This window comes from Pseudophryne corroboree, chromosome 5, assembly GCF_028390025.1.
Source record: "Pseudophryne corroboree isolate aPseCor3 chromosome 5, aPseCor3.hap2, whole genome shotgun sequence".
Taxonomy (NCBI): domain Eukaryota; kingdom Metazoa; phylum Chordata; class Amphibia; order Anura; family Myobatrachidae; genus Pseudophryne; species Pseudophryne corroboree.
This window is the reverse complement of record NC_086448.1, coordinates 734,727,306-734,743,588: the sequence shown is the minus strand read 5'-3', so window position 1 is coordinate 734,743,588 and position 16,283 is coordinate 734,727,306. Positions and strand designations below refer to the sequence as shown.

The following is a 16,283-nucleotide window of genomic DNA, read 5'->3' as shown; positions in this document are numbered from 1 at the left end:
ATATACAAGTATTGCAGACAATCCGCACTTGGGATGGGCGCCCAGCATCCACTACGGACTACGAGAAATAGAATTACCGGTGAGTAAATTCTTATTTTCTCTGACGTCCTAGTGGATGCTGGGGACTCCGTAAGGACCATGGGGATTATACCAAAGCTCCCAAACGGGCGGGAGAGTGCGGATGACTCTGCAGCACCGAATGAGAGAACTCAAGGTCCTCCTCAGCCAGGGTATCAAATTTGTAGAATTTAGCAAACGTGTTTGCCCCTGACCAAGTAGCAGCTCGGCAAAGTTGTAAAGCCGAGACCCCTCGGGCAGCCGCCCAAGATGAGCCCACCTTCCTCGTGGAATGGGCTTTCACTGATTTAGGATGCGGCAATCCAGCCGCAGAATGCGCCAGCTGAATTGTGCTACAAATCCAGTGAGCAATAGTCTGCTTAGAAGCAGGAGCACCTATTTTGTTGGGTGCATACAGGATAAAAAGCGAGTCAGTTTTCCTGACTCCAGCCGTCATGGAAACATAAATTTTCAAGGCCCTGACTACGTCCAGTAACTTGGAATCCTCCAAGTCCTTAGTAGCCGCAGGCACCACAATAGGTTGGTTCAAGTGAAAAGCTGATACCACCTTAGGGAGAAACTGGGGACGAGTCCTCAATTCTGCCCTATCCATATGGAAAATCAGATAAGGGCTTTTACACGACAAAGCCGCCAGTTCTGACACACGCCTGGCCGAAGCCAAGGCCAATAACATGACCACTTTCCACGTGAGATATTTGAGATCCACGGTTTTAAGTGGTTCAAACCAATGTGATTTTAGGAAATTCAACACCACATTGAGATCCCAAGGTGCCACAGGAGGCACAAAAGGGGGCTGAATATGAAGCACTCCCTTTACAAAAGTCTGAACTTCAGGCAGTGAAGCCAGTTCTTTCTGGAAGAAAATCGACAGAGCCGAAATCTGGACCTTAATGGAACCCAATTTTAGGCCCATAGTCACTCCTGACTGTAGGAAGTGCAGAAAACGACCCAGCTGAAATTCCTCTGTAGGGGCCTTCCTGGCCTCACACCACGCAACATATTTTCGCCAAATGCGGTGATAATGGTTTGCGGTTACTTCTTTCCTAGCTTTTATCAGCGTAGGAATGACTTCCTCCGGAATGCCCTTTTCCTTTAGGATCCGGAATTCAACCGCCATGCCGTCCAACGCAGCCGCGGTAAGTCTTGGAACAGACAGGGCCCCTGCTGTAGCAGATCCTGTCTGAGCGGTAGAGGCCATGGGTCCTCTGATAACATTTCTTGAAGTTCCGGGAACCAAGCTCTTCTTGGCCAATCCGGAACCACGAGTATCGTTCTTACTCCTCGCCTTCTTATTATTCTCAGTACCTTTGGTATGAGGGGCAGAGGAGGGAACACATAGACCGACTGGTACACCCACGGTGTCACTAGAGCGTCCACAGCTATCGCCTGAGGGTCCCTTGACCTGGCGCAATATCTCTTTAGCTTCTTGTTGAGGCGGGACGCCATCATGTCCACCTGTGGCCTTTCCCAGCGGTTTACCAACAGTAGGAAGACTTCTGGATGAAGTCCCCACTCTCCCAGGTGTAGGTCGTGTCTGCTGAGGAAGTCTGCTTCCCAGTTGTCCACTCCCGGAATGAACACTGCTGACAGTGCTAGTACGTGATTTTCCGCCTATCGGAGAATCTTTGTGGCTTCTGCCATGGCCACCCTGCTTCTTGTGCCGCCCTGTCGGTTTACATGGGCGACTGCCGTGATGTTGTCTGATTGGATCAGAACCGGCTGGTTTTGAAGCAGGGGCCTTGCCTGACTTAGGGCATTGTAAATGGCCCTCAGTTCCAGAATGTTTATGTGCAGGGACGACTCCTGACTTGACCAAAGTCCCTGGAAATTTCTTCCCTGCGTGACTGCGCCCCAGCCCCGAAGGCTGGCATCCGTGGTCACCAGGACCCAGTCCTGTATGCCGAATCTGCGGGCCACTAGAAGATGAGCACTCTGCAGCCACCACAGTAGAGACACCCTGGTCCTTGGAGACAGGGTTATCAGTTAATGCATCTGAAGATGCGATCCCGACCACTTGTCCAAGAGGTCCCACTGGAAGGTCCTTGCACTCGTGTGCAGTGATGCACCGATACCCGTTTTGGTTTTAGGAGGTCTCTGACTAGAGATGACAGCTCCTTGGCTTTCTCCTGCGGGAGAAACACTTTTTTCTGTTCTGTGTCCAGAATCATCCCCAGGAACAGTAAGCGTGTGGAAGGAACCAGTTGTGACTTTGGAATGTTTAGAATCCAGCCATGCTGTTGTAGCACTTCCCGAGATAGTGCTACTCCGACCAGTAACTGCTCCCTGGACCTCGCCTTTATTAGGAGATCGTCCAAGTACGGGATAATTAAAACTCCCTTTTTTCGAAGGAGTATCATCATTTCTGCCATTACCTTGGTAAACACCCTCGGTGCCGTGGACAGTCCAAACGGTAGTGTCTGGAATTGGTAATGGCAATCCTGTACCACAAATCTTAGGTACTCCTGGTGAGGAAGGTAAATTGGGACATGCAGGTAAGCATCCTTGATGTCCAGGGATACCATGTAATCCCCCTCGTCCAGGCTTGAAATAACCGCCCTGAGCGATTCCATCTTGAACTTGAACTTTTTTATGTATGTGTTCAAGGATTTCAAATTTAAAATGGGTCTCACCGAACCGTCCGGTTTCGGTACCACAAACAGTGTGGAATAGTAACCCCGTCCTTGTTGAAGTAGGGGTACCTTGACTATCACCTGCTGGGAATACAGCTTGTGAATTGCCTCTAGTACAGCCTCCCTGCCCGAGGGAGTTGTCGGTAAGGCCGATTTGAGGAAACGGCGGGGGGGAGGCGCCTCGAATTCCAGCTTGTACCCCTGAGATACTACTTGAAGGATCCAGGGATCCACCCATGAGCGAACCCACTGATCGCTGAAATTTTTGAGGCGGCCCCCCACCGTACCTGGCTCCGCCTGTGGAGACCCACCGTCATGCGGCGGATTTGGAAGAAGCGGGGGAGGACTTTTGTTCCTGGGAACCTGCTGCGTGGTGCAGCTTTTTTCCCCTTCCTCTGCCTCTGGACAGAAAGGACCCGCCTTTTCCCCGCCTGTTTTTCTGGGGTCGAAAGGACTGTACCTGATAGTACGGCGCTTTCTTAGGCTGTGAGGGGACATGGGGTAAAAATGCTGACTTTCCAGCTGTTGCTGTGGAAACAAGGTCTGAGAGACCATCCCCGAATAACTCCTCACCCTTATAAGGCAAAACTTCCATGTGCCTTTTAGAATCTGCATCCCCTGTCCACTGCCGAGTCCATAAGCCTCTCCTAGCAGAAATGGACAATGCACTTATTCTAGATGCCAGCCGGCAGATCTCCCTCTGTGCGTCTCTCATGTACAAGACTGAGTCTTTTATATGCTCTACGGTTAGCAATATAGTGTCCCTGTCCAGGGTATCAATATTTTCCGACAGGGAATCTGACCAAGCAGCAGCAGCACTGCACATCCACGCTGAAGCAATAGCTGGTCTCAGTATAACACCAGTGTGTGTATATATAGACTTTAGGATAGCCTCCTGCTTTCTATCAGCAGCTTCCTTTAGGGCGGCCGTATCCGGAGACTGTAGTGCCACCTTTTTAGACAAACGTGTGAGCGCTTTATCCACCCTAGGGGGAGTTTCCCAACGTGACCTATCCTCTGGCGAGAAAGGGAACGCCATTAGTAATTTTTTTGAAATCACCAATTTTTTATCAGGGAAAGCCCACGCTTCTTCACACACTTCATTTAATTCTTCAGATGGGGGAAAAACTATTGGTAGTTGTTTCTCCCCAAACATAATACCCTTCTTTGAGGTACCTGGGTTTATATCAGAAAGCTGTAAAACCTCTTTCATTGCCTCAATCATGCCACGAATGGCCCTAGTGGACATTAAATTTGACTCATCGTCGTCGACACTGGTATCAGTATCCGTGTCGACATCTGTGTCTGCCATCTGAGGTAGTGGGCGTTTTAGAGCCCCTGATGGCCTTTGAATTGCCTGGGCAGGCACGAGCTGAGAAGCCGGCTGTCCCGCATTTGGCATGTCGTCAAATTTTTTATGTAAGGAGTCGACACTTGCACGTAATTCCTTCCATAAGTCCATCCACTCAGGTGTCTGCCCCGCAGGGGGTGACATCACATTTATAGGCATCTGCTCCGCCTCCACATAAGTCTCCTCATCAAACATGTCGACACAGCCGTACCGACACACCGCACACACACACAGGGAATGCTCTTAAAGGAGACAGGACCCCACAAAATCCCTTTGGGGAGACAGAGAGAGAGTATGCCAGCACACACCAGAGCGCTATATAATGCAGGGACTAACTGAATTATGTCCCCTATAGCTGCTGTATTATTTACTGCGCCTCAAATCTGTGCCCCCCCTCTCTTTTTTACCCTTTTCTGTAGTGTAGACTGCAGGGGAGAGTCAGGGAGCTTCCTTTCAGCGGAACTGTGAGGGAAAATGGCGCCAGTGTGCTGAGGGAGATGGCTCCGCCCCTTTTTCGGCGGACTTTTCTCCCGCTTTTTTCTGTATTCTGGCAGGGGTAATTACCACATATATAGCCTCTGGGGCTATATATTGTGGTTATTTTGCCAGCCAAGGTGATATTATTGCTGCTCAGGGCACCCCCCCCCCCAGCGCCCTGCACCCTCAGTGACCGGAGTGTGAAGTGTGTATGAGGAGCAATGGCGCACAGCTGCAGTGCTGTGCGCTACCTTGGTGAAGACTGAAGTCTTCTGCCGCCGATTTTCCGGACCATCTTCTTGCTTCTGGCTCTGTAAGGGGGACGGCGGCGCGGCTCCGGGAACGAACACCAAGGACGGGTCCTGCGGTCGATCCCTCTGGAGCTAATGGTGTCCAGTAGCCTAAGAAGCCCAAAGCTAGCTGCAAGCAGGTAGGTTCGCTTCTTCTCCCCTTAGTCCCTCGTTGCAGTGAGCCTGTTGCCAGCAGGTCTCACTGTAAAATAAAAAAACCAATATATACTTTCTTTCTAGGAGCTCAGGAGAGCCCCTAGTGTGCATCCAGCTCGGCCGGGCACAGAAATCTAACTGAGGTCTGGAGGAGGGGCATAGAGGGAGGAGCCAGTGCACACCAGGTAGTACCAAATCTTTCTTTTAGTGTGCCCAGTCTCCTACGGAGCCGTGTATTCCCCATGGTCCTTACGGAGTCCCCAGCATCCACTAGGACGTCAGAGAAATCAAATATGGGCTTTTGTGAGACAAAGCAGCCAACTCAGACACTCGCCTTGCAGACGCCACGGCCAACAACGTCATGTTGTTGGCCTTGGCATCTGCAAAACGAGTGTCTGAGTTCCAAGTAAGGTATTTTAACTCAACCTTTCGCAAAGGTTCAAACCAATGTGATTGCAAGAATTGCAACACCACATTAAGGTCCCATGGTGCCACTGGGGGCACAAAGGGAGGTTGGATGTGCAGCACGCCTTTTACGAAGGCCTGAACTTCCGGAAGGGAGGCCAATTCTTTTTGAAAAAAGATCGACAAGGCCGAAATCTGTACTTTAATAGAGCCTAACTTTAGGCCCGCATCCACACCTGCTTGTAGGAAATGGAGCAAACGCCCCAGGTGAAATTCTTCCGTAGGAGCCTTCTTGGATTCACACCAAGACACATATTTTCTCCAAATACGGTGGTAATGCTTTGCCGTTACTTCTTTTCCAGCCTGAAGAAGAAGTGTAGGAATGACTTCACTGGGAATACCCTTTCGGGCTAGGATTTGGCGTTCAACCGCAATGCCGTCAAACGCAGCCGCGGTAAGTCCTGATACACGCACGGCCCCTGTTGTAACAGGTCCTCCCGAAGAGGAAGAGGCCAGGGATCTTGTATGAGCAACTCCTGCAGATCTGGATACCAGGCCCTTTTTGGCCAATCCGGAACAATAAAGATCGCCTGAACTCTTGTTCATCTTATAATTTGTATCACCTTTGGAATGAGTGGAAGTGGAGGGAACACATAGACCGACTGAAACACCCACGCTGTCACTAGGGCGTCCACCGCTATCGCTTGAGGGTCCCTTGACCTGGAACAATATCTCTGAAGTTTCTTGTTGAGGCGGGACGCCATCATGTCCACTTGAGGTACTCCCTAACGACTTGTCACTTGTGCAAAGACCTCTTGATGAAGACCCCACTCTCCTGGATGGAGATCGTGTCTGCTGAGGAAGTCTGCTTCCCAGTTGTCCACTCCTGGAATGAAGACCGCTCACAGCGCTGGCATGTCTTTCCGCCCAGCGAAGAATCTTCGCGGCCTCGGCCATCGCCGCTCTGCTCTTTGTTCCGCCTTGGCGGTTTATGTACGCCACTGCTGTCACGTTGTCTGACTGAATCAAGACCGGCAGACCTGCTTGCAGTATGCCGTAGATGGCTCTTAATTCCAGAATGTTTATGTGTAGACAAGCTTCCTGGCTTGACCACTTCCCCTGAAAGTTTCTTCCCTGTGTGACTGCTGCCCAGCCTCGGAGGCTTGCATCTGTGGTCACCAGGATCCAATCCTGAATCCCGAACCTGCGTCCCTCCAGAAGGTGAGAACTGTGCAGCCACCACAGAAGGGAAAATCTGGTCCTGGGAAATAGAATTATTTTCCGGTGCATGTCCAGGTGAGACCCGGACCACTGGTCCAGCAGGTTCCACTGAAACACCCTGGCATGGAACCTGACATACGGAATTGCCTCGTAGGCCGCCACCATCTTCCCCAGCAACAGAGTGCAGTGAATAACTGACACCTTTGCCGGTTTCAGAATCTGTGTTACCATGTTCTGTATTTCCAGAGCTTTTTCCACTGGAAGAAAAACTCTGCAATTCTGTATCCAGAATCATACCCAGGAACGACAGCCGTGTCGTTGGATCCAACTGTGATTTTGGCAAATTTAGGAGCCCACCGTGTTGTTGCAGAATCGTCAGTGAAAGGCCAACATTCTTCAACAATTGCTCCTTGGACCTCACCTTTATGAGGAAATCGTCCCAGTACGGGATAATTGTGATTCCCTGCTTGCGCAGCAGAACCATCATTTCCGCCATTACTTTGGTGAAAATCCTCGGAGCAGTGGACAGACCAAACGGCAACGTCTGAAATTGGTAATGACAATCCTGCACAGCAATTCTCAGGTAAGCCTGATGTGGAGGATATATGGGGACATGTAAGTAGGCATATGGGGACATGTAAGTAGTTCCATCTTGAACTTGAATTTTTTCAGAAAGAAATTGAGGGATTTTAGGTTTAGAATCGGTCTGACTGAGCCATCCGGCTTCAGGACCACGAACAGGCTCGAATAAAAACCTTCCCCCTGTTGAGACGGGGGTACAGTGACAATCACTTGATTTTGACACAACTTTAGTATCGCAGCACTTACTATCTACCTTTCTGGAAGAGAAGCTGGCAAGGCCGATTTGAAAAATCGGTGAGGGGGCACGTCTTGAAACTCTAACTTGTACCCCTGGGTTACTATGTCTACTACCCAAGGATCCAGGTCCGAGTGCACCCAGACCTGACTGAAGAGTTTGAGACGTGCCCCCACTGGTGCGGACTCCCGCAGAGGAGCCCCAGCGTCATGCGGTGGATTTGGTAGAAGCCGGAGAGGACTTCTGCTCCTGGGAACTTGCCACAGCCTGTGACCTTTTTCCCCTTCCTCTCCCCCTCGCAGCAAGGAAAGAGGATCCACGCCCTTTTTTGAATTTATTGGGCCGAAAGGACTGCATCTGATAGTGAGGCGATTTCTTCTGCTGTGCAGGAACATAAGGTAAAAATGAAGACTTACCTGCGGTGGCCGTAGACACCAGGTCAGTAAGGCCGTCACCAAACAAGACCTTACCGTTAAACGGTAGAGACTCCATTGCCTTCTTAGAGTCAGCATCAGCATTCTATTGATGAATCCACAATGCTCTCCTTGCTGAGACTGCCATGGCATTGGCCCTTGATCCCAAAAGGCCAATATCCCTTACAGCTTCTTCTAAATATGCTGCAGCGTCCCTGATGTGAGCCAAAGTCAAAAGCACACTATCCCTGTCTAGGGTATCTACCTCAGATGACAAGTTATTTGCCCACTTTTCAATAGCGCTACTCACCCATGCCGAAGCAACGGCAGGCCAGAGTAGCGACCCTGTAGTGACAAATGGATTTTAGGGTATTTTCCTGTTTACGATCCGCAGGATCCTTCAGGGCTGCCGTGTCAGGGGACGGAAGCGCCACCTTTTTGGATAGACGCGATAAAGCTTTGTCTACCATGGGGATTGACTCCCACCTTTCCCTGTCCCCAGAGGGGAACGGATATGCCACTGGAATTCTTTTGGGAACATGTATCTTTTTGTCAGGATTTTCCCAAGCCTTTTCAAAAAGTGCGTTCAGTTCATGAGAGGGAGGAAACGTTACCTTAGGTTTCTTTCCTTTAAACATATAGACCCTAGTATCAGGAACAACTGGGTCCTCAGTGATATGTAATACGTCTTTTATCGTCACAATCATGTACTGAATACTCTTAGCCAGTTTTGGTTGTAATCTGGCATCAGTGTCGGTATCTGTATCTGCGATCTGGGTAAATGCACATTTCTGTGACCCCAAAGGGGTCTGGGCCTGTGACAAAGCATCTTCCATGGATTTCCTTCATGTCTGGTTCTTAGACTCAGATTTATCAAATCTCTTAGTCAACTTAGTCACATTTGCGTTTAAAACACTCAACATATTCACCCAATCATCTGTCGGCGGTGCCGACACGGTCACTCTCACAGTATTTTCTGTCCCCACTCCAGCCTCCTCCTGGGAAGAGCATTCAGCCTCAGACATGTCGACACACACAACCACAGTGGGGCTATAGGAGACAGACCCACAATAAAGTCTGCAAGAGAGACACAGAGAGCGTTCTGCCAGCTCACACCCAGCGCCTATCCCGGTACTGAGGCCAGTAAAATGACTGCCCAGACCTGTTAGCGCTTTATATAAATACAAATCAGCACCAAATTATTTGTGCCCCCCCGTTTTGCACCCTGTTACTTGTACAGCAGTGTGGAGGACAGGGCCAGCATCTCTGCAGCTTCTGAGGAGAGAAAAAAGCGCTGGTCAGAGTTGTGTGGGGCATCCATCGACATTCTCTGCAGATCTGTGTACCAATGCCTTCTGGGCCAAGCAGGAGCTATTAGTATCACGACACCCTTTCCTTGCTTTATCTTTCTCACCACCCTGGGTAATAGGGTGATTGGAGGAAACACATAAGCCAGATGAAAGTCCCATCTCACTGACAGGGCATCCACAAAGATCGTTCTGGGATCCTTTGTTCTTGACCCGTATGCGAGACCTTTGTTGTTCTGACGGGATGCCATGAGATCTATCTCTGACAATCCCTACTTGTCTACTAGGGTCTGGAAGACCTCCGGGTGTAGAGGCCATTCGCTTGCCTGAATGGCGTGTCAACTGAGAATATCCGCTTCCCAGTTTAGGACTCCCGGAAGGAATACTGCGGACAAGGCTGGATGATGAAGTTCTGACTTACCTTTTCGCCTGCAAGTTCCTCCCTGATGGTTGAGGTACGCTACTGCCATTGCATTGTCCGAGCGGATCTGAACTGGTTTTCCCGAAGAATGTCCTTTGCCTGAATCAGTGCCATGTATACGGCCCGAAGTTCCAATATATTTATTGATGGGCAACCTTCTTTCTTGGTCCATTTCCCCTGGAAACACAAACTTTCTGACACTGCTCCCCAGCCTTGGAGACTGGCATCTGTTGTCAGAATTTCCCAATGTAATATCCAAAAGGTTCTCCCCTTGTTCAGTTAGGATATCTGTTGCCACCAGTCTAATGACCTTCTTCCTTCTAGCGCAAGATCCATATAGTCTGCGTTTTTATCATATGATTCAAACCATTCCATTTGGCGAGAATCAGATGCTGCAGAGGCCTCGGGTGGAACTGTGCATACGACACCATGTCGAACGTTGACACCCTCAAACCCATCACACGCATTGTTGCGTGAATGGATATCTTTTGACTGTGTAGCAAGTCCTGAATCCTTGACTGAACCTTGGATATCTTGTTTAGGGGTAAGATTCCTCTCTGAAGACTTGAATCCAGTACAGCCCCCAAGTGAGTCATCCGCTGTGACGGAACCAGAGACGATTTTGCCCAGTTTATGAGCCACCCGTGCCTTTGCAGACATGTTTTTGTCTGTTGCAGATAACATAGGAGCAATTCCTGCGACAGTGCCAGGATTAAAAGATCGTTGAGGTATGGAAAAATTCTTATCCCCTGCTGGCAGAGATAAGCTGCCATTATCGCCATAATCTTGGTAAATACTCTGGGGGCTGTGGCTAACCCAAAAGTTAGGGCCTGGAACTGAAAATGCTTTTAGAGGATAGCGAACCTGAGAAAACAGTGCTATAGGAACATGTAGGTAAGCATCCTGTATATCCAGGGATACCATATAATCCCTTGACTCCATGGCCAAAATGATGGAATGTAAAGTTTGCATATGAAACCGAGGTACCCAAATGTACTTGTTCAGCACTTTGAGATTGAGTATGGGCCGAAATTACCCATTTGGCTTCTGAACTAGAAACAGGTTGGAGTAAAAACCCTGTTGCGCAGGAGGAACTGGAATGACTACTCCTGACTGAAGCAATTTCTGAACTGCCTCTTGCAAAGCCCTGGCCTTCGTCTCTACACGAGACGGGCTGGTACAAAAAAAACCTTCGAGGAGGGTGCTTCTTGAAGGAAAAAGCATAACCCAGAGATACCGCTTTCTGCACCCAGGCATCTGTTGGAGACTGCTGCCAGATCTGTGCAAACTGAAGTCGGCCCCCCACCCTGGGATCTCCCAGGTGGAGACCCGCACCATCAGGCTGATGGCTAATTATCTGTTTTACTACCAGTTCCTCTGGTAGCCCAATACTTTTTAGTCTTACCAGACTTGTTGCATTGGGACTGCCTGCCATCACTTTTTCCTTTAGCTTTTCTTTGAGACCGAAAGGGCCAAAAAGCCAGAACTTCAGGTTTGAAATTGTATGTGGAAGGAAACTTACCTTCTTGGAGTCTGCTTCTGACTCCAAAATATCCGTAAATTCTTTACCAAAAAGAATATCCCCATAAAAAGGCAAATATTACAAAACCTTCTTAGATTCTGAATCAGCTTTACACATACGTAGCCAAACTGCTCTGCGAGCAGCGATAGTTGAAGCTGATGCCCTGGAGACAATAGTACCCATATCCAATGCTGCTTCTTCCAAGAACATTGCAGCCTATTTTATATGTGCTATATGGGATTTTAGCTCTCTAGAGAGGCTATTGAAAAATCCCCCTCCAATGCATCAGTGGCTGCCTTTGCCATCCAAGCTGAAGCCATGGCTGGCCTTATGACTGCCCCAGACAGGGAAAAAAACGTTTTTTTTTTAAAAAACATCCACTCTCCTATGCGTGACATCATTTAATGATGTTGAAGGCAAAGGTAATGTAGATTTTCGCACTAATCGAATCACATGCGTATCTACTTTAGGAGCCATCTCCCTTTCTCTAACGTCCTAGTGGATGCTGGGAACTCCGTAAGGACCATGGGGAATAGCGGGCTCCGAAGGAGGCTGGGCACTCTAGAAAGATCTTAGACTACCTGGTGTGCACTGGCTCCTCCCACTATGACCCTCCTCCAAGCCTCTGTTAGATTTCGTGCCCGGCCGAGGTTGGATGCACACTAGGGGCTCTCCTGAGCTCTTAGAAAGTTATAGTCTTAGAATTTGTTCTTTTCAGTGAGACCTGCTGGCAACAGGCTCACTGCAGCGAGGGACTAAGGGGAGAAGAAGCGAACTCGCCTGCTTGCAGCCGGATTGGGCTTCTTAGGCTACTGGACACCATTAGCTCCAGAGGGATCGACCGCAGGCCCAGCCTTGATGTTCGGTCCCGGAGCCGCGCCGCCGTCCCCCTTACAGAGCCAGAAGCAAGAAGATGGTCCGGAAAATCGGCGGCATGAAGGCTCAGTCTTCACCAAGGTAGCGCACAGCACTGCAGCTGTGCGCCATTGCTCCTCATACACACTTCACACTCCGGTCACTGAGGGTGCAGAGCGCTGGGGGGGGGGCGCTCTGAGGCAGCAATAAAAACACCTTGGCTGGCAAAAATACTTCAATATATAGCCCCAGGGGCTATATATGAGGTAAATACCCCTGCCAGAAGTCCATAAAAAACGGGAGAATAGGCCGCGAAAAAGGGGCGGAGCCTATCTCCTCAGCACACTGGCGCCATTTTCCTTCACAGCTCCGTTGGAGGGAAGCTCCCTGGCTCTCCCCTGCAGTCTACAAGGGTTAAAAAAAGAGAGAGGGGGCACTAAATTTAGGCGCAGTATACATTATATATATAGATATAAAGCTATAGGGGACATAACTCAGTTAGTCCCTGCAGTATATAGCGCTCTGGTGTGTGCTGGCATACTCTCACTCTGTCCCCCCAAAGGGCTTTTGTGGGTCCTGTCCTCGTTTAGAGCATTCCCTGTGTGTCTGCGGTGTGTCGGTACGGCTGTGTCGACATGTTGAATGAGGAGGCTTATATGGTGACGGAACAGAGGCCGATATATGTGATGTCGCCCCCTGTGGGGCCGACACCAGAGTGGATAGAGAGGTAAAAGGTATTAACCGACAGTGTCAACTCCTTACATAAAAGGGTGGATGACGTAACAGCTGTGGGACAGCCGGCTTCGCAGCCCGCGCCTGCCCAGGCGTCTCAAAGGCCATCAGGGGCTCAAAAACGCCCGCTCTCTCAGATGGCAGACACAGATGTCGACACGGAGTCTGACTCCAGTGTCGACAAGGTGGAGACATATACACAATCCAATCCGTGACTTGATCCCGGCAATAAAAAATGTGTTATACATTTCTGACTTTAACCTCTATAAATGGGTTTTAGGTTTGGGGAGAAAAAACAGGCAGTGTTTTGTTCCCCCATCAGATGAATAAATGAAGTGTGTGAAAACCGTGGGTTCCCCCGTTAAGAAACTGGTAATTTATAAAAAGTTACTGATGGCGTACCCTTTCCCGCCAGGAGGATAAGTTACGCTGGGAGATATCCCCTAGGGTGGATAAGGCGCTCACACGTTTGTCAAAAAAGGTGGCACTGCCGTCTTAGGATACGGCCACTTTAATAGGTACCTGTTGATAAAAAACAGGAGGCTATCCTGAAGTCTGTATTTACACACTCAGGTACTAGACTGAGACCTGCAGATAGTGCTGCTGCAGCGTGGTTGGTGACCCTGTCAAACAGGGATAATAGTTGGCAAACATAAAAACATATTAAAGACGTTGTCTTATATATGGGGGATGCACAGAGGGATATTTTGCCGGCTGGCATCCAAAATAAATGTAATGTCCATTCTGTCAGGAGGGTATTAGAGACCTGTCACTGGACAGGTGATGCTGACTTAAAAAGCGCATAGAGAGCCTTATAAGGGTGAGGAATTATTTGGGGATGGTCTCTGGGACCTCGTATCCACAGCAACTGCTGGGAAGAAATAATTTTACCTCAGGTTTCCTCACAGAAAAAGGTACAGTCCTTTCGGCTTCAGAAAAGCAAGCGGGTCAAATGGCGCTTCCTTTCTGTACAGAGACAAGGGTAGAGGGAAAAAGCTGCACCAGTCAGCCTGTTCCCAGAATCAAGATTCTTCCCCCGCCTCCTGTGAGTACACACCATGACGCGGGTGCTCCACAGGTGTAGCCAGGTACGGTGGGGGGCCGCCTCAAAAATTTCAGCAATTAGTGGGCTCGCTCACAGGTGGATCCCTGTTTCTTCCAAGTAGTATTTCAGGGGTACAAGCTGGAATTAGAGATGTCTCCCCCCAGCCGTTTCCTAAAATATGCCTTGCTGACAACTCCCTCAGGCAGGGAGGCTGTGCTAGAGGCAATTAATAAGCGGTATTCCCAGCAGGTAATACTCAAGGTGCCCCTACTTCAACAAGGACGGGGTTACTATTCCACACGGGTTGGGGTACCGAAACCGCATGGTTCGGTGTGACCCATTTTATATTAAAATCCTTGAACATAAAAAAAAAAAAAAAAAAAAAAAAAAAAAAATTCAAGTTCAAGATGGAATCGCTCAGGGCGGTTATTGCAAGCCTGGACGAGGGGGATTACATGGTATCCCGGGACATCAAGGATGCTTACCTGCATGTCCCCATTTACCATCCTCGCCAGGAGTACCTCAGATTTGTGGTACAGGATTACCATTACCAAGTCCAGACACTGCCGTTTGGACTGTACATGGCACCGAGGGTGTTTTATCAAGGTAATGGCCGAAATGATGATACTCCTTCAAAAAAAAGGGAGTTGTAATTATCCCGTATTTGGACAATCTCGTTATAAGGGCGAGGTCCAAGGAGCAGTTGGTAGTCGGGGTAGCACTATTTTGGAAAGTGCTACAACAGCATAGGTGGATTCTAAACAGTCCAAAGTCACAGCTGGTTCCTATGACACGTCTACTGTTCCTGGGGATGGTTCTGGACATAAACCAGAAATAGTGTTTCTCCCGGAGGAGAAAGCCAAGGAGTTGTCATCTCTAGTCAGAGACCTCCTGAAACCAAAATAGGTAGCGGTGCATCTTTGCACGCGAGTCCTGGGAAAAATGGTAGCTTCTTACGAAGCAATCCCATTAGGCAGGTTCCATACAAGAACTTTTCAGAGGGACCTGTTGGACAAGTGGTCCGGATCGCATCTTCCGATGCATAGGCTGATAACCCTGTCTTCAAGGACCAGGGTATCTCTACGGTGGTGGCTGCAGAGTGCCCATCTTCAAGAGGGCCGCAGGTTCGGCATACAGGACTAGGTCCTAGTGACCATGGATTCCAGCCTTTGAGGCTGGGGGGCAGTCACATAGGGAAGAAACTTCCAGGGACTTTGGTCAAGTCAGGTTATTTCCCTACACATAAATATTCTGGATCTGAGGGCCATTTAAAATGCCCTGAGGCCAGCAAGGCCTCTGCTTCAAAACCAGCCGGTACTGATCCAATCAGACAACATCACGGCAGTCGCCCATGTAATCAACAGGGCGGCACAAAAAGCAGGATGGCGATGGCAGAAGCCACAAGGATTCTCCGATAGGCGGAAAATCATGTGTTAGCACTGTCAGCAGTGTTCATTCCCGGAGTGGACAACTGGGAAGCAGATCTTCTCAACAGACACGACCTCCACCCGGGAGAATGGGGACTTCCTCCAGAAGTCTTCCAATAGGATTGTACACCATTGGGAAAGGCCACAGGTGGACATGATGGCGTCCGCCTTAACAAAAAGCTATAAAAGATATTGCTCCAGGTCAAGGGACCCTCAGGCGATAGCTATGGACGCTCTGGTAACACCGTGGGTGTACCAGTCGGTTTAGGTGTTCTCCCCTCTGCCTCTCATACCAAAGGTACTGAGAATAATAAGAAGGCGAGGAGTAAGAACGATACTCGTGGATGGCCAAGAAGAGCTTGGTACCCAGAACTTCAAGAATTTATATCAGAGGACCCATGGCCTCTGCCACTCAGTCAGGACCTGCGGCAGCAGGGGCCCTGTCTGTTCCAAGACTTACCGCGGCTGCGTTTGACGGCATGGCGGTTGAACGCCGGATCCTGAAGGAAAAGGGCATTCCGGAGGAAGTAATTCCTACGCTTACTAAAGCCAGGAAAGAGGTTACAGCAACTCATTATCACCGCATATGGCGAAAATATGTTGCATGGTATGAGGCCGAAAGGGCCCCAACAGAGGAATTTCAACTAGGTCGATTTCTGCATTTCCTGCAAGCAGGAGTGACTATGGGCCTTAAATTGGGTTCCATTAAGGTACAGATCTCGGCTCTGTCGATTTTCTTTCAAAAAAGAACTCGCTTCAGTACCTGAAGTTCAGACATTTATAAAAGGAGTGCTGCATAGTCAGCCCCCGTTTGTGCCTCCTGTGGCACCTTGGGATCTCAACGTGGTGTTGAGTTTTCTTAAAATCACATTGGTTTGAACCACTAAAAACCGTGGATCTGAAATATCTCACATGGAAGGTGGTTATGTTATTGGCCTTGGCTTCTGCCAGGCGAGTATCAGAATTGGCGGCTTTGTCTTGTAAAAGCCCTTATTTGATTTTCCATATGGATAGGGCAGAATTGAGGACTCGTCCCCAGTTTCTCCCTAAGGTGGTGTCAGCGTTTCACCTGAACCAGCCTATTTGGTGCCTGCGGCTACTAAGGATTTGGAGGACTCCAAGTTGCTAGACGTTGT

General features: G+C 49.3%; 1 protein-coding gene across 1 annotated transcript in view; it reads right to left on the bottom strand.

The window, feature by feature from the left end:
- Positions 1-16,283, bottom strand: part of DECR1 (2,4-dienoyl-CoA reductase 1) — a 226,635-nt gene that overhangs the window by 101,804 nt on the left and 108,548 nt on the right. The window lies entirely within an intron of this gene.